Source organism: Podarcis erhardii (genome assembly GCF_964252035.2).
Source record: "Podarcis erhardii genome assembly, chromosome: 5".
Lineage (NCBI taxonomy): Eukaryota > Metazoa > Chordata > Lepidosauria > Squamata > Lacertidae > Podarcis > Podarcis erhardii.
In genome coordinates this window covers 654,934-679,784 of record NC_138509.1, presented here as the reverse complement: position 1 = coordinate 679,784, position 24,851 = coordinate 654,934, and the positions used below count along the sequence as shown (strand labels likewise).

Below are 24,851 nucleotides of genomic sequence, written 5' to 3'. Positions count from 1 at the left end.
GCTTTTAGACTTTTAAAATATGCCCTTGTGAGTTTCAAAAACTTCCCTCTTCCCATATCCTCCTCCTAGGACTTGCCAATCAGAAGATTGGCGGTTCGAATCCCCGCAACGGGGTGAGCTCCCGTTGCTCGGTCACAGCTCCTGCCCACCTAGCAGTTCAAAAGCATGTCAAGTGCAAGTAGATAAATAGGTACCGCTCCGGCGGGAAGGTAAATGGTGTTTCCGTGCGCTGCTCTGGTTGGCCAGAAGCAGCTTAGTCATGCTGGCCACATGACCCAGAAGCTGTACGTCGGCTTCCTCGGCCAGTAAAGCGAGCTGAGCGCTGCAACCCCAGAGTCGGCCACGACTGGACCTAATGGTCAGGGATCCCTTTACCTTTTTTAGCTGTCTTTTAAAGACACAGAAAATACCCACTACAGCAGGCTTCCTCAACCTCGGCCCTTCAGATGTTTTTGGCCTACAACTCCCATGATCCCTAGCTAGCAGGACCAGTGGTCAGGTATGATGGGAATTGTAGTCTCAAAACATCTGGAGAGCCGAGGTTGAGGAAACCTGCACTACAGTATAGTATAGTATGTTGCTCTCTTAAAGAGCAACTTTAAATTGCTCCTTTAAATTAGATTATGGACACAGATGAAGAACTACATGCAAGTCCATAAGGTCTCTCCCCTCTTTCAAATCAGATCCATCTTAAGACACCCTTTCATTTTTGCATTCCCACAAACCATTGTGACAGGAAACATGTTTTTTTTGTCACCTGGTATCAAGTGCCTTGTCCGCTCATCAGCTGGCGTTCAGGACTTGGGAGGAAAGCTAAAGTAAACTGAGGAGCTTTGTAAGTGGGGAAGTCCTGTGAAGTCGTTCTGTGAATCTAGGAGGGCGGGAGGAACACTGGTTAAAATGAAATCCTCTTGGTATGGTTCAGCATTTCTATATAATAGAAGTGTGGGGAAAGAGCCTTTCTCCTCTGGGTTGTCAGGTCTGTTTTGAAAAGGTGTTAAGAAGGTATCGTTATAAATTACTTGGCAACTGTCAAAAGTATTCTCGAATAATTTGGGTTGGCGTCTAAAAGGGAGTGTTTCATTCTGTGTACGTAAGCATGGAAAAATAAATGAAAAACTTAACCGTGATACCACAGAGTCTATCTCTGAGCCCACATCAGAGTGGTGAGAGAACTGCTAAGGTGGGGGGGGGGAATCCACCATGGATGTTGCTGACTGTGATTTTTTTGTAATGTGTTTGAATGGCTTAGGGGATATAGAACAAGGCTTCAGTTGTCAGAGTATGAGGTCCTGCTGTTTCAGAGGTGTCAAATTATTACTCCTCAGCGGGATGAAGCAGGGCTCCCGTGCCAGGAGCCTGTAGCCTTTGGCACATTTCTTATCCACTCCTGGCAGACCAGGCCTGCCTGGTTAGGGGGAGTCTTGTTGTTCTCCTTAAACTTTAAAAAGAGGCAACGTGGTTTTGATTTTCATAAGAGTATCTTCTCAGTATTATTATCAAAATGGAGGAGAGTCAATGTGCTTTTGGGGCTTGATAGCTGTGGAAGGGAATATCACATAGAGGTATGGTGCCTATAGATCAAGCATCACATAAGCAAAAATCCAAAATGGTGCAAGTCAATATTTATTCAAATTGCCTATGGTGTTTTGAAACACAGCTCTTCACCATAAGCATAGCATACAAAAAAGAAAGAAATACATACTTTAAGATGATAAGTTGGCACTTATACAAATAATATGAACCATTCAGTTTGACACAAGCTCTAATGATGTGTAGTATTGTCTCCATTAGTTATCGTCTCATTCATGATAATACTATCAATGTACTTTAATAACACCTTAGCTTAATTAACTTAATTAACAAGCACTTTGTTCTTCTCACCCATTTTTCTCTGTTCATTAAAAATAAGCTTAATTCAATTCCTTTAAGAAAACCCATAGGGTAGGATTCAGTGTCACACTCTTCCAATCCGTCCATCTGTGACAGCATTGCAGCTGGCCAGGTGCAACAACCCCCCACCCCAACCCACATGTTGTTCTGGGGGTTCCCCCAATCCCCCCAGTCAATTTTTAATAAATAAAGGTAGCACAGGGGGCACTCAGGGAGAGGAGAGTAAAGCCCCCTTACACAAGTGGGAGACCTTGAGCAGGGGCTGGTTAGGTGAATCCCTCCTATATTGTGTTGTTGCACAAAGATAAAGTAGCAAAGAGAAAAGACAACCTGTACTTACTTGTTTATTCTACACATAAGACAGCAGCTTGTGTATTAAATAATGCCATACAATATTAGAGGTTGTGACACATTTTAATTGCTGTTTAAATTTGTATAAACATTTGGCAAGACCTAAATTCATCTCTTGAATCAGAGCTCTGGATCAAAACATGTTGAGACTCTTGCACCACATTGAATTTTATTTTTATTATTATGCATAGAATGCTGCCACTTGTAGCTTATCATTGTCTGTGTAGAGCATTCCACATTACATGTGCATCTGTGAGGCTGCATATGTATGAGATGATTATACCATGTTGTTGCCAGAGAGCACCATTTATCTCCATTTTATTTCCCACATGATCACGATGTCTCAAGACTCTCCATTTTGTCTGTAAAGTGACAGTTATTTTCCAGCAAGGTCTAATCAGTTAATATACTACCTTTGCAGTTCGCACTGTAAAAATGGAAAAGGAAGCACTTCAGTTCTGCTTGTTGAAACTTGAACCCTCAAATTCAAGAAACAACCCAATGTCTGGCTGTACCAACCCCTGTGCATTGGGGCTGAAGTTCTGAAGTGGGGGGCCTGCTGTGCACACATAGGCTACCTGTCTAAGCTAGAACCCAGATCATGCAGGGTTCTAGATTGCCCCAAGGGCCCACATGCATACAGTGGGCTGCTCACTTTAACCTCACCATGTGGATGGCATTGAGCTAGTCAATGTAAAACTTCTCTCTAACAATGAGGAATGTGTCAACAACACAGACAAATGTATTTTACATCCTCCCTTATTCATGCAACAGAATTGTTCTGCAAAACAAGCTAAAACCTGGAACATAAAACTGTGTTGTAAATACCTTTCATTACAGTTCTTAGAAATAGTCTGGGCTTTTTAACTGGAAAATTACAAGATCCAGAGATACCAAAGCTATTTTTTATTCCTCAAGTTGCTCCAGAGTGCTGCTTTTAAAAAGCACCTGGTGATAGACTTAAGGCAGTCAAAGTGACAGTAATAAAACATGGACAGAGAGAAGCTTATTAAACTTATGTTTAGACAGTGGGAGATGTAATTTTTTAATGGAATAAAAGGTGTTTTCACAGCTTGGTTCAGCCCTTGACCATGGTGGTGGCTCATAAAGCAAAATATATAAATAATCAACATGTCCCTTTAGGTTGCAAAAAATAAGGCCTGCTTTGTGTTATGGCTGTGGGTTTGTGGCCAAGGAGAGAGAGAGAGACCCAAATACGGCAGGCTATTAGCAAGAGCATCTCGGAATGCAGCATCGTCTGTCTGCAGGGGGAGCAGCTTTGTTTGCCCTGCCAATCTAGACTAACTGGAGGGAGAGAAAACCCCTCCACAAAGTTTTATGCAGACAGTTTACAACCCATAAACTTTAGCTAGTGAATCCTTTGCACACACAAAAATGTAATGCTTTCCATGTTCTCAATAATTCATTTTTGGAGCATTTTTACTTTTAATATTTCTCTCTTTGCCAATCCGAATTAGATAGGAGATATTCAAAGCAATAGGTTCTATTATTTAAAGTTGTTTCTCTAGAATGATAAAATCTGGAATTGATACTGCAGCAGCATCAATGTCTGTGACGCTAGACAGTAAAAGCAGAAGGAGATCACACCCTGCCACTAAAATTGCTCTGACGATGGGGACAAGACAGAATAATGCGAAAGGCAAGGAGAACAAGTGATAGAATCATAGAATCATAGAGTTGGAAGAGACCACAAGGGCCATCAAGTCCAACCCCCTGCCGAGCAGGAAACACCATCAGAGCACTCCTGACATATGGTTGTCAAGCCTCTGCTTAAAGACCTCCAAAGAAGGAGACTCCACCACACTCCTTGGCAGCAAATTCCACTGTCGAACAGCTCTTACTGTCAGGAAGTTCTTCCTAATGTTTAGGTGGAATCTTCTTTCTTGTAGTTTGGAGCCATTGCTCCGTGTCCGCTTCTCTGGAGCAGCAGAAAACAACCTTTCTCCCTCCTCTATGTGACATCCTTTTATATATTTGAACATGGCTATCATAACCCCTTAACCTCCTCTACTCCAGGCTAAACATGCCCAGCTCCCTTAGCCGTTCCTCATAAGGCATCGTTTCCATTTTGACCATTTTGGTTGCCCTCCTCTGGACACATTCCAGTTTGTCAGTGTCCTTCTTGAACTGTGGTGCCCAGAACTGGACACAGTACTCCAGGTGAGGTCTGACCAGAGCAGAACACAGTGGCACTATTACTTCCCTTGATCTAGATGCTATACTCCTATTGATGCAGCCCAGAATTGCATTGGCTTTTTTAGCTGCCGCGTCACACTGTTGGCTCATGTCAAGTTTGTGGTCAACCAAGACTCCTGGATCCTTTTCACATGTACTGCTCTCAAGCCAGGTGTCACCCATCTTGTATTTGTGCCTCTCATTTTTTTTGCCCAAGTGCAATACTTTACATTTCTCCCTGTTAAAATTCATCTTGTTTGTTTTGGCCCAGTTCTCTAATCTTTCAAGGTCGTTTTGAAGTGTGATCCTGTCCTCTGGGCTGTTAGCCACCCCTCCCAGTTTGGTGTCATCTGCAAATTTGATCAGGATGCCCTTGAGACCATCATCCAAGTCGTTGATAAAGATGTTGAATAAGACCGGGCCCAAGACAGAACCCTGTGGCACCCCTTTGGGTTCGGTCAGTCAACCAGTTACAAATCCACTGAGTGGTAGCATAGTCAAGACCGCATTTTACCAGCTTCTTTACAAGAATATCATGGGGCACCTTGTCAAATGCCTTGCTGAAATCAAGGTAGGCTACATCCACTGTGTTCCCTTCATCTACCAGGCTTGTAATTCTGTCAAAAAACGAGATCAGGTTAGTCTGACATGACTTATTTTTCAGAAATCCATGCTGACTATTGGTGATCACAGCATTCCTTTCTAGGTCTCACAGACTGTTTGCTTAATGATCTGCTCCACAATCTTCCCTGGTATTGATGTCAGACTGACAGGGCGGTAATTATTTGGGTCCTCTCTTTTCCCCTTTTTGAAAATAGGGACAACATTTGCCCTCCTCCAGTCTGCCGGGACTTTGCCTGTTCTCCAGGAATTCTCAAAGATGACTGCCAGTGGCTCTGAGATCACATCTGCCAGTTCTTTTAATACTCTTGGATGCAGTTCATCTGGCCCTGGAGACTTGAATACATCTAAACTAGCCAAGTATTGATGTGTGATGAGTGACACACATGTCATGTTGTATACAGTGGTACCTTGGGTTACAGACACTTCAGGTTACAGACGCTTCCGGTTACATACTCCGCTAACCCAGAAATAGTACCTCGAGTTAAGAACTTTGCTTCAGGATGAGAACAGAAATAGCGCTGCAGCGGCAGGAGGCCCCATTAGCTAAAGTGGTACCTCAGGTTAAGAACAGTTTCAGGTTAAGAATGGACCTCCAGAACAAATTAAGTTCTTAACCTGAGGTACCACTGTAAATTGCATTCAAGAGACAAATTGCTTGTTGATTACTCTGGTATGTGGATGAATCATGTGGATAAGCCATCACAAGCTATGTCACAGATGAGATTTTTGGAGAAGGAGCCGTAACTCACTGTTGGAGGATGCCAAAGGAGCCAGGTTCACACCTGGCATCAGGGCTGGCCCATTCATGAGGCAAGGTGTTTCTGTTTGTGTGTACATATGTGTATAATCAAATTGGGTTTCAAATAATGACAACAGATTTTACAACAAACAATAATAAATAGCCATTTTGTTATTTTTCTTAGTCTAATTGGAGGACGAGATGGTTGGACAGTGTTCTCAAAGCTACCAGCATGAGTTTCACCAAACTGCGTGAGGCAGTGGAAGACAGGAGTGCCTGGCGTGCTCTGGTCCATGGGGTCACGAAGAGTCAGACATGACTAAACGACTAAACAACAACAATTGGAGTACTGTACTATCCTAATATATATATATATATATATATATATATTTAAAAATTAGCTCTTATGTTCCTTGAGGTTTAGCACTGTAAGATGATGGAGTTGTGTTGACTACAGCTGCATTCACGCATTGGGTTTATTTTATTAATGTTACTGATTATAAATCTAGCAGTTCTGTCGCATTTTCTATCACTCTTTTCTCACAACAGAATCTTTAATAATGTTACCTTTACCTTTACCTATTCTGAATTTAAATCACACTAGTGAGTCTGTCATGTAGTGTGAAAGGAAGTTTAGAAATTGGAATCTTGCCTCATTTAGTGTTGCAGCACAAACACTTGGGAACCCCCTGCCTATTGAGATCCAGAAGGTTCCTTCACTGAACTCTTTTTGGTGCCTGCTTAAAACATTCTTATTTAGGCAAGCCTACCCAGCTGCTTAGAAAGTTTAAGGAATTTTAATCTGCTTTCGTATTATTTTTTTAAATGTTTTACAGTAGAGTTGTGTTTTTATTTTACTGTTTTATCTTTTTAAAACTGCTTTGAGGTTTTTATCAATCAAGCAATTTGGAAATTTTATAAAATAAATTAAGGCTGTATTTCTAATATATTTCCAATAGTATATAAAATAATGCAAAGACCACAAACATGTCCTATTTCTGAGGTGAGGCTTTTGCTGTGGAAAAAGGGAAGCAATAGCACAGGATTATGAAGAAACATCTGGAAGAAACTTGGGGCTGCCATATGTCTGGAATTTCCCAGACATAGTCGGGATTCATCCTTCGAAAATGACGTCCAGTGGCTAAAATGTCTGGGGAAACCTGGGCGTATGGCAGTCTATATCGGAAGCGTTGGGCCAAAAAAGAAAAGTTCAACAACATGGTCAAGTCACAGTTCATGGGATGAGTCAAAGGACCAGTAATAATGCAATGCTCTTACAAGAGGTGCTCCAATGATTATCATTGAAAGAAAAGTTGGAGTAGCAAGAGTGAGAGCTGGACAACTGAAAACATGCAACTGCTCTTCATCATCAATATGCAGATGTCACTATGAGATATGATCGATCTGATCATCATGAACCTAGTCAACTACTTACGCCAAGGAGTGTGGTGGAGTCTCCTTCTTTGGAGGTCTTTAAGCAGAGGCTTGACAACCATATGTCAGGAGTGCTCTGATGGTGTTTCCTGCTTGGCAGGGGGTTGGACTCGATGGCCCTTGTGGTCTCTTCCAACTCTATGATTCTATGATTCTATGAAATGTCCTGTGAGTGGCAGGTGCAGAGTTCAGAAGGACACTCTCTTGCCTGAAGATCCAATACTTGCTGTTGCACTTGCAAAGAACACACTGCCATATAAGGGTATTATACAGCAGGTGCCATATGATTACTTGTGCATAAGATATCACAGCTCAGCACAGCTCCAGATTTACCGTCGGTACTTGGACATGACCAAGATTCCAAGTAGGAGCATTGATGCAACTGGAGGATTGGTCAGAAAGATAGATGGGGTGGAAAGGGTGAAAAATCCAGGCACTTACTTCCGTATAATGCTGTTGTTCAAAATCCTGACACACACACCCCAAATCAATCTGGTGCGCAGCATGGTGCTTGAACAACATGATACAGAAACTATCAAATACTGGCTGGGAAGGTGGATCTGTGATGGTCAAAACAGCCTAAGGACATTGTTATGGACATATCACCGTGTCATCATGCATCCAGACATTCACACAATTTCTGTCCCTGTCAGAGTACCTGAATGAATGTGCTAAGATTCTGAATGATAGCCCCACCCACCAGGCCACCATGGACTGGCCAAATCTCAAAATCGGGTCAGGAGGGAACCCAAAATGCTCTGTGGTGGCTGGGGAGGAAGTCAACAGTTGCAGGCATAATGGTGCTGCTTCAGGGAGTAGCGGAGCTGCTGCAACAGGTTGCAACTGCCGCCCATCCCAAACTAGGTAAGTGGCCATTGTCAATGGCTGTTCCCAGTAAACACACTATCTTCCTGGATACTCAGTTTTACAATACAGTACAATTTCTAAATGGTGGCTCCAGCTTACAGCTTTTAAAACATGGAATCTGTGGGCATAAAGCTCATAATTCCTCAGCCTATTCTGCTTCCATCGACTCCTCACAAATTATGCCTCCTGGGCTTCATCTCACTCAGCCATGGGGTTCAAGAGTAGGAGGAAGACTTTCCTACTGCTGTATGAGCTTTTCAATGTCTTTGAGAAACGTCTGCTCCACTGAAAATAAAGTTGTCTAAATTTTTGTGTAAACACAATATGGCCTAATTCCCGATCAGAGTACATTCTTCTTGAAAGAAAAATCTAAACATCAATGCAAAGCTTAAATAAAAATTCTACCTAAAGAACAAGAACCTCATTGTCCAGTTTGGCAAATTTATCTAAAGCTGTTTTTATCCTTAATTGAAAAATTGAACACCCAGCAGCCAATATACACACTGAAATGCTAAAGACATTCTGAGCACTGGCATTTGGGGGCCCAGCATCATGGCTGAAGCAAGGAGCCTTTTTGCTGTGAGAGTCAAGCTGAGATTTAGCTTTGTCACAGCAGAAATTCATTTGCAATCATGATGTTCTGGTGTAGGGGCCTGCCTTTGGAAATCACTGTGCCAGAACTTGATAACAAAATGAACACGACATTTTCCTGATCCTGCTTACATACCCTGTGAACCAGAGCAGGAGTGGAAATAAACATCTCCAAAAAACAGAACCATGTTGGCTTAACCCTTGTTTCTTTGTCTTTACATAGAGAAGTAATGGAAGGGAAATCCCACTTGTCCTGAAGAAGGGGCAGACTCAAGTGCCACGTTTCATTGCCTCCCAAAGCAGTAGCTAGTATGAGGGAGTGAGTGGCAGTCTGGGGCCATATTGCTTGCAAAGAAGGATGATATCACTAAGATCTGGAGAGCAAAAATGGGACTTTTCAGACTAAAGAGATGCAACATTTTGGGCTAATTAATTGAGGTGCTTCTATATTCATTAATAGTTAGCATGAAGGTTACTAAACTCTACTATGTAAACATTTGGCTACGATATTTTAAAAGTTTGATGTCCACATGTTATATAGAAGTATAGACATTTTCATTTCTGAAACATTTTTAGGGCTAGTCTTAAACTGGATATTTGAGATCACTGTGGTCACTGATTATGTTTTTTTTTAATGGAAAGTCTATGTACCACAGTTTAACAATGGACTCACAATTTGGTTTAATGACTTCCGGGTTAGTGCCATCAGCTAATGGCGGATTCCCTTTGATCTGGAGGGGACTGGCTCCATGGGAATTGGGTCTGTACCGCTACGGCGAAGCGGGGACCCTACAGGAATCACAGGCGGTGAAGCCTGTGAACGTGGGACTCGGCGGGCACCTTTTGCGCCCCCCCAACTCACAAGGAAACCCTTTTACGGGCTTCGGAGCGGAACGGGGCGAGCGGCGCGATGCTGTGAGTCAATTGCTTCTTTCACGGAGCGAAGCCGCATGGCCGTTGCTGGAGAGCGCTGACTTTTTCCTGGGACAATTGGATTATAAAAGCAATTACCCGTGAGTAGGGGAAATTGGACTTATATATAAAGAAGGGGGGGAAAAGACTTAATTGGCTACCGAAGCGGGGAGGTCTAAACAGGAAGTCTGCCTTCCGCTTTGTAAATAGATCAAAGCAAAGAGACTTTTAAGCTAAAGCGCTGGAATTACGTTTGAAAAGGACTGTTTTCTAACTCGATAATTTCCTGAACCCCCTACCTGGGAAGCAGGGAAGGAAGGGGGCTGTTTTTGGACTGTATAAACCTGCAAGAGAGAGGGAAAGAGTTTAAAATCCACCGCTCAAACCTGGGAATGGTCTGCCAGTGAAAAAGACTGTTGATTTTTAGACTGCGTGTTAGCTGTCAGTAGAAGGATTTTTGACAGCAAGAGAGATACATTGTGATCAGCTTTAATACTTTATTTGCTAAAGGGAGAAAAAGCAACTGGAAGGTAACAAAAATTGGAACTGTTTCATTTTCTCGGTTGGAGTCTTTAAAAAAAAGGAAAAGTCACTTCTTTTCTGGACTATTGCAACTGTTTCCACCTAGAGGGACCCTTAGAAATTGCTACAAGGGGAATTTTCCACTGGTAAACAGGAATTGCTTATCTGAGACTGACCTTGGCTCTTCTGCTGTTTTACTGTTATGGCAGATGGGAAAGAGAAAGTAGACTTGTCATCTTTAGACAGAACAACGAGGTCTGGGAAGACCTTGGGGCAGTGAAGGCAATCAACTGCTGGCCTTCCTATTGTATCTGGGACTGTATAAACACAATCTAAGTCTAGTGGAATGTCTTCAGAAGATGTTCTAGCGAATGCATTGGCTAAGATTAATGAAACTTTGTTACAACTCAGTACGAGGGTCGAAGAGACCAACAAGAGGGTTGAGGAGACAAATAAGAAGGTTGATACTGCAAATAAAAAAATTGATTTAAATACAGAAACATTAGATAGTCTGGGGCAAAAGGTTAACAGTAACACAGAATCTATTCAGAAATTGTTGCAGGAATCGACCTTGACCCAGGAAAAAACTGCTGCTGTGGAATTTAAGGTAGCGCAATTGGAAACAGAGAAGGTTCCAGACCTACAGAAACAAATTGAAGACCATAAGCTGACGTTGTCTATGATTGAATTGAAGGAAAAACAGATGAACCTAAGGATTAGAGCCGTACCTGAATTGGAGAAGGGCCCCCTGACAGATTTCTTGACACAAGAATTTGCAGAGTTTTGGAAGTCGGAATTGAAACAAGAAGACTTTAAAATCGTGAGGGTTTTCAGACTAGGAAAAGGAGGAAAGAAGATTAAAATAAGGGATTGTTTGATTCCCCTCCGATCTAAAGAAGAAAGAGACAAAATTTTGGGTTTGCATTTCCAGAACCCTTTGATAATTCTGCAATCAAGAGTGGAAATTTTCAAAGATATACCAAAACACCTTTTGGATCTTAGATCCAATTTTGGAGACTTGGTTGCCCTGCTGAGAAAGAACAAATTTATTTTCAGGTGGGAATTCCCCCAATTCAAAATTAAGGGAGAAAAGAATAACAGGGACCTCATTGTGGGAGTTTACTATAGATCCCCAAGCCAAACGGAGGACATAGATGATGCCTTCCTGGAACAGATGGCCAAGCATGCAAAAGGAAGGGAGATAGTAGTAATGGGGGACTTCAATTACCCGGACATTTGCTGGATGTCAAACTCAGCCAAGAGCATAAGGTCAAACAGATTCCTCACTGGCCTTGCAGACAACTTCATTGTCCAGAAAGTGGGAGAAGCAACAAGAGGAACAGCCATTTTAGATCTGGTCCTAACCAATGTTGATGACCAGGTTAGTGGGGTAGAAGTGGAAGGATCATTAGGCGCGAGTGATCATGCTCTTCTGAAGTTTACTATACAGTGGAAAGGAGCAGCCAAGCATACTAGGACTCAATTTCTTGACTTTAGGAAAGCCGACTTTATAAAACTTAGGGAAGTGCTGGGTGAGATCCCATGGACAGTAATATTAAAAGGAAAGGGAGTTCATGATGGCTGGGAGTTTGTTAAGAGGGAGATAGTAAAAGCACAACTTCAGGCAATACCAATGAGACGGAAACATGGAAGGTGCCTAAAGAAGCCAGGGTGGCTATCTAAAGAACTTTTAACTGAGTTAAGATTAAAAAAGGATGTGTACAAAAAATGGAAAAGGGGGGAACCACCAAAGAGGAATTCAAACAAATAGCCAGCACGTGTAGACACAAAGTCAGAAAAGCTAAAGCACAGAATGAACTCAGGCTTGCTAGAGAGGTTAAAAGCAACAAAAAAGGCTTTTATGGGTATGTTCGTAGCAAAAGGAAGAACAAAGAAACAGTGGGGTCACTCAGAGGAGAAGATGGTGAAATGCAAACAGGGGACACAGAAAGGGCTGAACTCCTCAATGCCTTCTTTGCCTCAGTCTTCTCCGATAAAGAAAACAATGCCCGACCTGAAGAATTTGGAACAAATGATTCAGCAGAGGAAACACAGCCCAGAATAACTAAGGAGATAGTACAAGAATACTTGGCTAGTTTAGATGTATTCAAGTCTCCAGGGCCAGATGAACTGCATCCAAGAGTATTAATAGAACTGGCAGATGTGATCTCAGAACCACTGGCAGTCATCTTTGAGAATTCCTGGAGAACAGGCGAAGTCCCGGCAGACTGGAGGAGGGCAAATGTTGTCCCTATTTTCAAAAAGGGGAAAAGAGAGGACCCAAATAATTACCACCCAGTCAGTCTGACATCAATACCAGGGAAGATTCTGGAGCAGATCATTAAGCAAACAGTCTGTGAGCACCTAGAAAGGAATGCTGTGATCACCAATAGTCAGCATGGATTTCTGAAAAATAAGTCATGTCAGACTAACCTGATCTCGTTTTTTGACAGAATTACAAGCCTGGTAGATGAAGGGAATGCAGTGGATGTAGCCTACCTTGATTTCAGCAAGGCATTTGACAAGGTGCCCCATGATATTCTTGTAAAGAAGCTGGTAAAATGCGGTCTTGACTATGCTACCACTCAGTGGATTTGTAACTGGCTGACTGACCGAACCCAAAGGGTGCTCATCAATGGTTCCTCTTCATCCTGGAGAAGAGTGACTAGTGGGGTGCCACAGGGTTCTGTCTTGGGCCCGGTCTTATTCAACATCTTTATCAACGACTTGGATGATGGACTCAAGGGCATCCTGATCAAATTTGCAGATGACACCTGTCAGGGGTTCAGGGAGAGAGACGCAGAGTGAGGGGGAAGGATTCCAGACTGACGAGGAAGAGGATGACAATGACCCAAGATTGTCCATGAGTCCGTCCAGTGAATCGGAGGACTCCCAAAAGGGAGCCCCTCTGGTCAAGCCAAGGGGAGCTAGAGGGGGAAGCAGTCAGGAGCAGGGAAACGAAGGGGGAACCCCCAGTGGGAGTTGGAGAGCGAGACCGGCTGCTCTGCTGGAACGGAGTGAGGGGGGAGGAGTGACCAGTGTGTCAGAAGGAGCAGAACAGGAAGCAGAGAGGGGAAGGAGATCAGGGCAAAACGTCCTGCCGGAAGGGGAGGAAAGTAGTATTGAGGGCAGTGTAACTGTCGAAAGGAAGGTCAGGAGCAACGTAAGCGCGCCAAGTTCAAAATGGGAGGCGCGCGGAAATGAAGAGAGTCCTGGGGAGGAGCCTGGTCCCAAAGCCCGAAGGAGGGGGGAGGAGGCGGCAGAGGATTCAGCCTCTGAAGAGTCCCGAAGGGAGAGAGCACAGGGGGGCAGAAAGACCCTGCGGAAAAGGAAAGAGAGAAAGAGGTGGACCAGTACAAGCCTCTTAAACTGGTGTCGAGGCGGGAGTGACTCAGAGGGGACTTCAGCGGTCTAAGGGTAACAGACGTAGGGTCACGGACCTCGGATGTAAAGCTACTAATGTTCTTCAATAAAAGCTTTTGTACATAAGCTGGAGTGGACTTTGGTCTCTTGTGAGCTGGGACCACGGGTGACTCTGACAACACCAAACTGGGAGGGGTGGCTAACAGCCCAGAGGACAGGATCACACTTCAAAACGACCTTGACAGATTAGAGAACTGGGCCAAAACAAACCAGATGAATTTTAATAGGGAGAAATGTAAAGTATTGCACTTGGGCAAAAAAAAATGAGAGGCACAAATACAAGATGGGTGACACCTGGCTTGAGAGCAGTACATGTGAAAAGGATCTAGGAGTCTTGGTTGACCACAAACTTGACATGAGCCAACAGTGATATGCGGCAGCTAAAAAAGCCAATGCAATTCTGGGCTGCATCAATAGGAGTATTGCATCTAGATCAAGGGAAGTAATAGTGCCACTGTATTCTGCTCTGGTCAGACCTCACCTGGAGTACTGTGTCCAGTTCTGGGCACCACAGTTCAAGAAGGACACTGACAAACTGGAATGTGTCCAGAGGAGGGCAACCAAAATGGTCAAAGGCCTAGAAACGATGCCTTATGAAGAACGGCTAAGGGAGCTGGGCATGTTTAGCCTGGAGAAGAGGAGGTTAAGGGGTGATATGATAGCCATGTTCAAATATATAAAAGGATGTCACATAGAGGAGGGAGAAAGGTTGTTTTCTGCTGCTCCAGAGAAGCGGACACGGAGCAATGGTTCCAAACTACAAGAAAAAAGATTCCACCTAAACATTAGGAAGAACTTCCTGACAGTAAGAGCTGTTTGACAGTGGAATTTGCTGCCAAGGAGTGTGGTGGAGTCTCCTTCTTTGGAGGTCTTTAAGCAGAGGCTTGACAACCATATGTCAGGAGTGCTCTGATGGTGTTTCCTGCTTGGCAGGGGGTTGGACTCGACGGCCCTTGTGGTCTCTTCCAACTCTATGATTCTATGATTCTATGATTCTAAGCCCTATCTTTTAGCTACAAAGGAAGAAAGATAAAAATAAGATCAGTGGAGGAAAAGGATAAGTTTTTGGGAAACCACGAAGAAGACCTGCAGAAAGGACTTGGAAAAGAGCCAGAAGCATTGGACAAGAGTTCACACAAAAAAAGGGAAACCGACACCAACGACTGATACAGACGAACTACTGGGTGCAGTTGGAGGAAAAGCAAAGTAAGTACATCATGACACTGCAAGCATTAAGTTGGAATGTTAATGGACTGAATTCCCCGGAAAAGAGGGGGAGAGTATTTCATATCTTAAAAAAAGAACATTTGGACTTGATTTGCTTACAAGAAACACATGTGACAAGGCTACATCAGAAAATTCTGAGTAATAAAAGATTAGGAGAGGAATTTATTTCATTTTTTTAAATTTTTTTTTTATTAATTTTCCAATTTTAACAACGAAACACCACCAAACAATACAAACAACAACAAACATAGACACATACATACATTTTTGCTTTCTTAACCTCATTTTCATAAGCCTCTTTTCTCGGACTTCCCCGTACCTTCCCCTTTTTGCATCCTAATTTCAAAATTTTTCAGCAACCCTTTTAGCCAATTATAGTTTAACTTATTCTCCTTTCAATTACACTTTGAATCAAAAGATATATATAGCTGTAATTATACATCTTCCTTTCCCTTAACACTTTAACACTCCTCAATTTTATAGCAGTTTTTAAGATATGCTTTAAACTTCTTCCAGTCTTCCTCCACAGTCTCTTTCTCTTGGTCACGGATTCTGCCAGTCATTTCTGCCAATCCCATAAAGTCGATCACTTTCGCCTGCCACTCTTCCAGCGTGGGTAACTCTTGTGTCTTCCAATACTTTGCTAGAAGGATCCTTGCTGCCGTTGTGGCATACATAAAAAAGATCTTATCCCTCCTTGACACCAATTGGCCGACCATACCCAAAAGAAATGCCTCTGGTTTCTTATGAAAAGTACATTTAAGTACTTTCTTAATTTCATTATAAATCAGTTCCCAGAAGGCCTTAATCTTTGGGCAGGTCCACCAAAGGTGAAAAAAGGTACCTCCGGTCTCATTACATTTCCAACATTTATTATTGGGCAAATGATAAATCTTCGCAAGCTTGGCTGGGGTCATGTACCACCTGTAAATCATTTTCATAATGTTTTCTCTTAAGGCATTACAAGCCGTGAATTTAATACCTGTGGTCCACAACTGTTCCCAGTCAGCAAACATAATATCATGACCTAAGTCCTGTGCCCATCTAATCATGGCTGATTTACCTGTCTCATCAATTGTATTCCACTTCAACAGCAAGTTATACATCCTTGATAAATTCTTCGTATTGGGTTCTAACAATTCAGTTTCTAATTTCGATTTTTCCACCTGGAATCCAATTTTCCTGTCTTGTTTAAAGGCCTCCATTATTTGAAAATAATGGAGCCAATCTCGTACCTTGGACTTTATCTTCTCAAAGCTCTGTAATTTAAATTCACCACTTTCTAGTTCCAAAATCTCAGAATATTTTGGCCAATTAGTTCTCATATTAAGTTTCTTCACCTCTTTAGCCTCCATTGGTGATAGCCACCTGGGAGTTTTGTTTTCCAACAAATCCTTATACCGAATCCAAACATTATATAGTGCTTTCCTGACAATATGGTTTTTGAAACCCTTGTGCACTTTAACCTTGTCATACCAGATATATGCATGCCAACCAAACATATTGTTAAAACCTTCCAAATCCAGAATGTCTGCATTTTCAAGTAGTAGCCAGTCTTTCAACCAGCAAAATGCTGCCGCTTCATAATACAGTCTTAAGTCCGGCAGGGCAAAACCCCCTCTTTCTTTTGCGTCAGTAAGTATCTTAAACTTTATTCTGGGCTTTTTGCCCTGCCAGACAAATTTAGATATATCTTTCTGCCACTTCTTGAAACAATTTAATTTATCCACAATTTGTAGTGTCTGAAACAAAAATAACATTCTAGGCAGCACATTCATTTTAATCACTGCAATTCGGCCTAACAAGGAAAGCTTCAAGTTTGACCATATTTCTAAGTCTTTCTTTATCTCTGTCCAGCACTTATCATAATTGTCTTTAAATAAGTTCACATTTTTAGATGTCATGTTAATTCCCAGATATTTCACTCTTTTTACCATAATTAATCCAGTTTCCTCTTGGAACCTCTCTCTTTCCACATTTGTTAATTTTTTTTCCAAAACCTTAGTTTTTTGCTTATTCAGTTTAAATCCTGCAACCTGACCAAAAACTCGAATTAATTCTAAAACTCTTTTTGTACTAGTGTCTGGCTCTTGTAAGGTCAAAACTAAGTCATCTGCAAAAGCCTTCAATTTGTACTCTCTGGCTCCGACCTGAACCCCTTTCACCAGCTGGTCCCCCCTTATCATATTCAACAAAACCTCCAGGACTGATATAAAGAGTAACGGGGAAATTGGGCATCCCTGCCGTGTCCCTTTTTCTATGGAAAGTTCATCAGTAACCACATTATTTACAATTAGTTTTGCCTTTTGTTCCGAATATATTGCACCTATACCGTTTTCAAACCTTTGGCCTACCCCCATCCCATGGAGATTCTTCTTCATAAAATTCCAAGAGATATTGTCAAAGGCTTTCTCCGCGTCCACAAAAATCAAAACTGCCTTTGTATTAGTATTAACTGTCAACATTTCTATAATGTCAATTATATTCCTTACGTTATCTGATAAATGTCTACCCGGGAGAAAGCCTGCTTGGTCCTTTTGAATCTCCTCCACCAACACCTTCTTTAATCTTTTTGCCAAAATGTCTGCAAATATTTTGTAATCCACATTAAGTAATGATATAGGGCGATAGTTCTTGATCTGTTTCTTGTCAGCTGCAGTCTTTGGTATAAGTGAAATGAAAGCTTCTTTCCACGATTCAGGTGCCTTTCTCCCCTCTAATATTTCATTACAAACCTCCTTAAGCGGCTGTATTAACCATTCCTTTAGTGCTTTGTAGTATCTGGAGGTTAGTCCATCTGGTCCTGGAGATTTCCCTAATTGCATATTTTGAATGGCCCCCTCTATTTCTTGCTCGGTTATTTTCTCATTTAAAACCATCATACTCTGTTGCGAAATTTTTTGTAATCCATAGTTCTTAAGAAAATCTTCCATTTCTCCTTCATTTTCCGGCCCTTGTGCATACAGTCTTCTGAAATAACTCTGAAAGCAGTTACTAAGCTCATTTGGCTTAGAGATATTCTTTCCATCCACCTCCAAACTTGTGACCGTATTCAGTTTCTGTCTCTTCTTCAGTTGCCATGATAGAAGTTTCCCACATTTATCTGCTGATTCAAATGTCCTTTGTCTCATTTGCTTAATTTTCCATTCTATCTCCTGATTCATTAATTCCATATACTGCATCACGTAAAACTTAATTTCTCTCAAAATCTCATGAGACTTTGGTTTCGACCTCAGTTTCTTTTCGCCTTCTTTAATTTTATCCAGAATCCTGTCTTTCTTCTCATTTTGTTTCCTCCTTTTTAAGGAATTGTGCTGTATTAGGAAACCTCGCATCACGGCCTTGCTTGTGTCCCAGATCACTCTTTTCTCCACCTCTGTCCTCAAATTTATCTCAAAATAGTCCCTCAAAGTTTTTTGGGCCTTTTTGTAAACTTCTGGATCTCTAAAAAGGGTGTCATTCATTCTCCATCTAAAGGAACCAGTTGTTGTTACCTTCATTTCCATCTTTACCGCTGTCAGGGCTGCCTCTAGGTCCCAGCTCACAGAGAACCAACGCCAGGCTGATATTATGTACAAAAGTCTTTATTGAAGTATAATTTCCATTTTAAAGCCAGAGCGCGCAACCCTACGTCTAGACTCTAGATCGGCGAAGTCCTATCTGAATCACTTCCCCTTCCGCACCAGTTTAAGATCCTAGCCCTGCTCCACCTTCTGCGCTGTTCTCTCCTCCTCTGGGTCCTCCTGCCCTCTGGGGCATTGCCCTTCCTGGACTCTTCCGACGCTGAGTCGCTTAGCTCCTCCCCCTGCCTCCGGCGTGCTTTAGGACCCGGTTCCCAATCCTCACTCTCTGCTGTCCCGCGCTCCTGTACATTTGAACTTGCCTCTCGCGCCAACCCAGTGACCTTTCTCCTAACCGTTACACTACTTCTGTCACTGCTTCCCTCTTCCGGGACACTAGCCGGATCTGACCCCCCCTCCGTTGTACGACTCTCTGAGGGAGGTGTGGTCAGCTCTGCCTCGTCTTCTCTCCCTGGTGGGGGAAGTACTGGTCCCGATGCCTGGGACCCTTCCCCCCCACTCTGCTCTGGTGGGGAAGCTGGTCCTGATTTCCAACTACTACTCTGGGAGTCCCTGCTCCCCCCTTGCTCCTGGGGCGTTCCCCTTGGGACCCCCCTACCCCTGGCCACTGGCGCTCCCTTCTGTGAATCTTCCGATTCACTAGAGAGGCTCATGGAATCCCTCGGACCACTGTCTCCTCCTACACTGCCCTCGTATTCCTCCCCCTCGCTCTCCATCTCCCATCTTCCCTGTGCCTCTGCTCCTGAGCCCCTGACATCCATCCCCCCCTCGAAGCCCCCCCTTCCCCCCTCCCCTTCTCCCGGAGTGGGTTCTGGGTGCTCCAATGTTCTGGGGGTGAGTGCGGGGTACAGTTCTTCCCCCGTGGCGTGCCGCCAGCCGGATAAGTCCGGGAAGTCCTCCATGGTCTCGTCAACGGCGATCTCCTCTGCTTCCATCTCTTGGGAGGTGTGCTCGAAACCTGGATCTACCCCCAACTCGCCCGTGACCCCCTCTTCCCCTGTCGCTTGGGGTGACACTGCGTGCCATGGTCCTCTCAGCAGATCTCTGCGCCAGCCCACCTCAGGCTGATCCTCCCACCAATAAGATCCTCCTGTGCCAAACCCTGAGAGGGACCCCTCTGAGGAGCTGGTCTCCGGTGACGCTTCTTCAGCTGAAGAGAAACCCTGGAACGTGCTGGTGGAGAGTGTGGGTGTGAAAAGATATTCGTCGAAATAATCTGCCGGCATGGGTCTGTGCGGGAAAAGTGTATGGAATTCGTCCTTGAGCCATTGCTCCTCCACTGCATAGTCCGGTACCCACCTGTTGGCGCTGGCTGGGGTGTCTTCCCTGGCGAGGAGATATTCAATCCCTTCCTCCCCCCATCTCGAGTCTAAAATCTCGGTGGCCTCGTTGATCGGCTCTGCCCTCGGCGGCCCCCCCTGTGTGGGTGCGTCTCTGAGCGGGCTGGGGGCAGTCCCTGGTGCCTGGAACCTGTGAGGTGCCTTGTAGGGCGTGAGCACCGATCTATGAAAGACCGGATGCATTCTGGATCCCTCCGGGAGTGTCAACCGGAAGGCCTCTGGGTTGATCTGTGCCTCGACTTGGTAAGGGCCTAGCTGCTTGTGTCCGAGCTTCTTTTTAGCTAACGATCTGGCCGGCACTGCCTGGGCTGCTAACCAGACCCAGTCCCCCACCCGGATGTCCTCCCCAACTCTCCTGTGTCGGTCTGCCTGCATTTTGTAAGCGTGTTTAGCTAGCTCCAACTGCCTTCGGAGCTGTTCGTGGACCTCCTGTAACTCCGCTGCCAAGTTCTCAGCTCCCTGCGGTTCCCCCTCCCCCACTTTCTCTAAACCCGGGAAGGTCCTGGGATGCCGCCCATTGTTGGCGAAAAACGGTGTCACCCCCGTGGACACGTGTTTCGTGTTGTAGGCAAACTTGGCCAGCGGCAGATAGTCCACCCAGGTCGAGGGCTGCTGGTTCGCGTAGCATCTCAGGTACTGCTGCATGATGGCGTTGACCCTCTCCGCTTGTCCGTTGGTCTGCGGGTGTCTCGCCGACGATAGGTTGACCTTGACATTCAGGATGCCCATCAGCTTCTGCCAGAAACTCGAGATGAACTGGCGCCCCCGGTCGGACAGGATAGACCGTGGTAGGCCGTGCACCTTGAACACGTGGTCTATGAACATCTTGGCTGTCTGTTCCGCTGTGGCCACCTTCGCGCAAGGAATGAAGTGGGCCATCTTGGTGAACAAGTCTACTACCACAAGTACCGCTGTCTTGCCTCGCGAGCTGGGTAGATCTGTGACAAAGTCCAGGGCCACTTTCTCCCACGGCTCGAGGGGCGTCTGTAGCGCTTCCAGCAATCCCGCCGGCGGCTTGTGCACCGGTTTGGCCCTTTGGCATGTGTCGCACCTCGTGACATAATCCGCGACTTCCCCCCTCATCTTGGGCCACCAAAAGTCTCTGGCTACTAGTTCCACCGTCTTCTCTTTGCCGAAGTGCCCAGCGCTGGGTGCGTCGTGTAACTGCTGCAGTACCTTCGCGCGTATCTGAAACTCGTCGTCCTTCGCCTTGCCGCTTCGCACCTCCTCCATCTTGGATCGTGCAAAGGAGTCTGTCTGCAGCGCGCGACGTACTGCGTCCAGGTCCACCGTGGCTGAGGCGCATGCCCACGCTTCCGGTGCGAAAATGTGCTTGGCTGCCGCCGGTGCCTCTGCCTCGAGATACTGCGGCTTCCTGGACAGCGCATCCGCCATGATGTTGCTGTCTCCTGGGATGTATTCTATCCTGAAGTCGAAATCTGCAAAGAACTCCGCCCAGCGGATGTGTCTCTGGTTTAGGAACCTCGCCGTGTGCCAGTACTCCAAGTTCTTATGGTCCGTGCGGACCTGCACTGTGTGTTTGGCTCCGATGAGGAAGTGCCGCCACGCCTTGAATGCTGCATGAACGGCCAGCAACTCTCTGTCCCAGATGGTGTAGTTCTGCTCCGACTTGCTGAGTTTCCTGGAGTAGAAAGCGCACGGCCTCCAGTCCCCTTGGTGGTCTCGCTGCAACAGGACCGCCCCCACGGCTCTGTCTGAGGCGTCCGTCTCATCCCTCATGGGTTTGCTGGGGTTCACATGTAGTAGTTGTTCTTCGGACGCGAAGAGACGCTTGAGCTTCTGAAAGGACTGCTCCGCCTGCTCTGTCCAGATGAACTTCTTCTTCTTGGAGCTGAGGGTGTCGGTGATGGCCGCCGTCTGCATAGCGAAACCCTTGATAAACTTGCGATAAAAGTTGGCAAAGCCGACAAACTTCTGGACTTCCTTCCGATTGCGCGGGCTCTTCCAGTCCAGCACCGAGCGGACCTTGGCGCTGTCCATGGCGAGTCCCTTGTCGGACAGCTTGTAGCCCAGGAAATCCACCTCCGTCACGTCGAACTGGCACTTCTCTAGCTTGGCATAAAGCCTGTGCTCTCTCAGCCTCTGCAGGACTTCCTTGACATCTCTCTCGTGGGCCTCCTGCGACTCCGAGAAGATCAGGATGTCGTCCAGGAAGCAGACGCACTTCTTGTAGAGGAGACCCGCTAAGACGTGGTGCATGAAGGCTTGAAAACAGTGGGAGCCATTTTGTAATCCAAAAGGCATAACTCTATATTCATAGGTGCCTAGCGGCGTAAACATGGCCGTCTTCCACTCGTCGCCCTCCCGCACGCGTATGAGATTGTACGCTCCGCGTAGATCCAACTTGGTAAAGATGCGACCCTTCCTCACCGTCGCCAGGAGGTCATCGATCTTGGGCATGGGGAAGGCTGTGGGCTTGGTTTTCGAATTCAAAATTCTGAAATCAACTACAAGCCTCTTTTGGGGTGTGTCTTTTTTCTTCACAAAAAACACGGGGCTGCCCCCCACTGCTTTGGACTCCCGGATGAATCCCCGCTTCAAGTTGAGGTCTATGAACTCCCTGAGTTCCTGCAGTTCATCTTCAGACATGGAATACAGTTTTCCCGTCGGCAGCGTCGCCCCCGGCAGGAGGTCAATCTTGCAGTCGTATGGTCTGTGGGGGGGTAGCTTGTCCGCCTCCTTCTCGCAGAAAACCTCCAAAAAGTCTCTGTACTTGTCGGGTACCGCTTGCAGCATGCCCAAGTGTAACTGCGGCCCATCTTCCGGCCCCTCATCTTCCTGGGTGGGCAGTATGCAGTTTGCTGCGCAGTAGGAGGAGCTGAAAGTCAACTGGCACTGGTACCATGCTAATGCCGGACTGTGCCGGTCCAGCCAACTCATGCCCAACACTATGGGTGTGTCTGACAGGTGTGTAACATTGAAGCTGATGACTTAGCGGTGGTTTCCAATTCGCATCACCATTGGTGGTGTTTGCTGTAGCACTTGTCCCCCCAGTAGTTCTCTGCCGTCGACTGTCACTACTTTCAGGGGCATCGTGGCAGGCAGGAGCGCTATGCCATGTTGCTTGATGAAATCCACTCCTATAAAGTCTGCATTGCTGCCAGAGTCAATGGTAATGGGGATTTCCATGGTGAGCCCATTGGGAAGCTGGAGCGCTGCGGTGAGCTGCACCACTGGTTTGGGTGGGAGGGGGTCTGTGGGCTGTAAGATCCCTGGGGACTGCTTCACTGACTCGTCTGGCTGGGCCCCAGTGCCTATGATTCCAGCCAGACTCCGTCGTTTCCCTGCTGTGGTCCATTCTGCTGAACTGCTTCTGTAATCGTCGCTGAGGCTGCAGTGTGCTTGTGCAGCCTCTGGGGACACTCTTTCGCCATGTGCTGAGCACTGTCGCAGATATAACACTTCCTGTTCCCTCTAGGCTTCATTTTGACTGCTCCCGGTGTTAGGGCTCTGGCTGCTGACTGAGCCTTGGCACCACCTATCTCCATCGGCTCCTCTCCCCCTCCCAGCGGAGGCGTGGATTGAGCGCGCGTTGTGTCCCTGGGAAAGAAAGGAGGTGCTCTTGCTGGCGTGCGTCCCCAACTTCCTTCGTCTTTGCTCCAGGAACGTTGTTCCAGACGCACCCCAATCGTCAGCGCCCTCTGGACCACTTCTTGAGTGCTTTGGGGTCTTTCCCCCCCTTGCGATTTCGTCTTTCACAGCCCCATTCAGCCCCTCCCAAAAAAGGTCCCTGACGGCAGCTGAATTTTTCTCCCATCCCAGCGCGTTGACCAATGCAAAAAGGCGTGCGTGATATTGCCTCACAGTGGCCCTCCCTTGTTTTAATCCATGTATCTCTTTCCTGGCGAGATCTACATCTATCGCTGATAGAAAACAATCGTCCATCGCCTTAAGAAAGGCATCCGCATTTTGGAGGGCTGGGTCCTTATCTCGCCACAGATTACGCAGCCACGCTTTAGCGTCTCCGTGAAGATGCATTAATATGAAGCCTACTTTCTCCCGCTCATCTCTAAAATCCTTCTCCAGCAATTCTAGCGCGTAAACCACGTCTGCTCTGAAGTTAGGATACTGCTGCAGATTCCCATCGAAATGAGACACGAGGCTGCCTCCTCTCTTTCCCAGCCCAATTCCCTCAGGTCTGGTTCCCGGCGCCCCCTGTTTAGTCAACGTTTCCAACCTGATTTGCAGATCCTTGCAGGCAGTGGCCGCTTCCTCTTCCCTCTTCCTAGATGCAAGAATTTCAGCGTTGAGTTGTGTCACTGCGTTTTGCAGGGCTGTTATGCGTTCTTCGGTAGTCATCTTGTCTTGCTTTTGTGAGCTTGCGAAGCACCAATCTTCGCCCCCCGCTGCGTCCACTCACGCTGCGAGGTTCTTCTGGAGATAGGACTTACTGTCAGGGCTGCCTCTAGGTCCCAGCTCACAGAGGACCAACGCCAGGCTGATATTATGTACAAAAGTCTTTATTGAAGTATAATTTCCATTTTAAAGCCAGAGCGTGCAACCCTACGTCTAGACTCTAGATCGGCGAAGTCCTATCTGAATCACTTCCCCTTCCGCACCAGTTTAAGATCCTAGCCCTGCTCCACCTTCTGCGCTGTTCTCTCCTCCTCTGGGTCCTCCTGCCCTCTGGGGCATTGCCCTTCCTGGACTCTTCCGACGCTGAGTCGCTTAGCTCCTCCCCCTGCTTCCGGCGTGCTTTAGGACCCGGTTCCCAATCCTCACTCTCTGCTGTCCCGCGCTCCTGTACATTTGAACTTGCCTCTCGCGCCAACCCAGTGACCTTTCTCCTAACCGTTACACTACTTCTGTCACTGCTTCCCTCTTCCGGGACACTAGCCGGATCTGACCCCCCCTCCGTTGTACGACTCTCTGAGGGAGGTGTGGTCAGCTCTGCCTCGTCTTCTCTCCCTGGTGGGGGAAGTACTGGTCCCGATGCCTGGGACCCTTCCCCCCCACTCTGCTCTGGTGGGGAAGCTGGTCCTGATTTCCAACTACTACTCTGGGAGTCCCTGCTCCCCCCTTGCTCCTGGGGCGTTCCCCTTGGGACCCCCCTACCCCTGGCCACTGGCGCTCCCTTCTGTGAATCTTCCGATTCGCTGGAGAGGCTCATGGAATCCCTCGGACCACTGT

General features: G+C 46.0%; 1 protein-coding gene and 1 long non-coding RNA gene across 2 annotated transcripts in view; both read left to right on the top strand.

The window, feature by feature from the left end:
• Nucleotides 1-6,137, top strand: part of CCDC91 (coiled-coil domain containing 91) — a 168,600-nt gene extending 162,463 nt beyond the window's left edge. The window contains exon 14 of the transcript XR_014156538.1: nt 5,988-6,137. The gene's annotated coding sequence lies outside the window, so the exon portion shown is untranslated. The remainder of the gene's footprint in view (nt 1-5,987) is intronic.
• A 17,824-nt stretch (nt 6,138-23,961) lies between these two features.
• The window catches only part of LOC309341736, a 300,574-nt gene continuing 299,684 nt past the window's right edge, over nt 23,962-24,851 (top strand). The window contains exon 1 of the long non-coding RNA XR_014156550.1: nt 23,962-24,089. This is a non-coding gene — a long non-coding RNA (uncharacterized lncRNA). The remainder of the gene's footprint in view (nt 24,090-24,851) is intronic.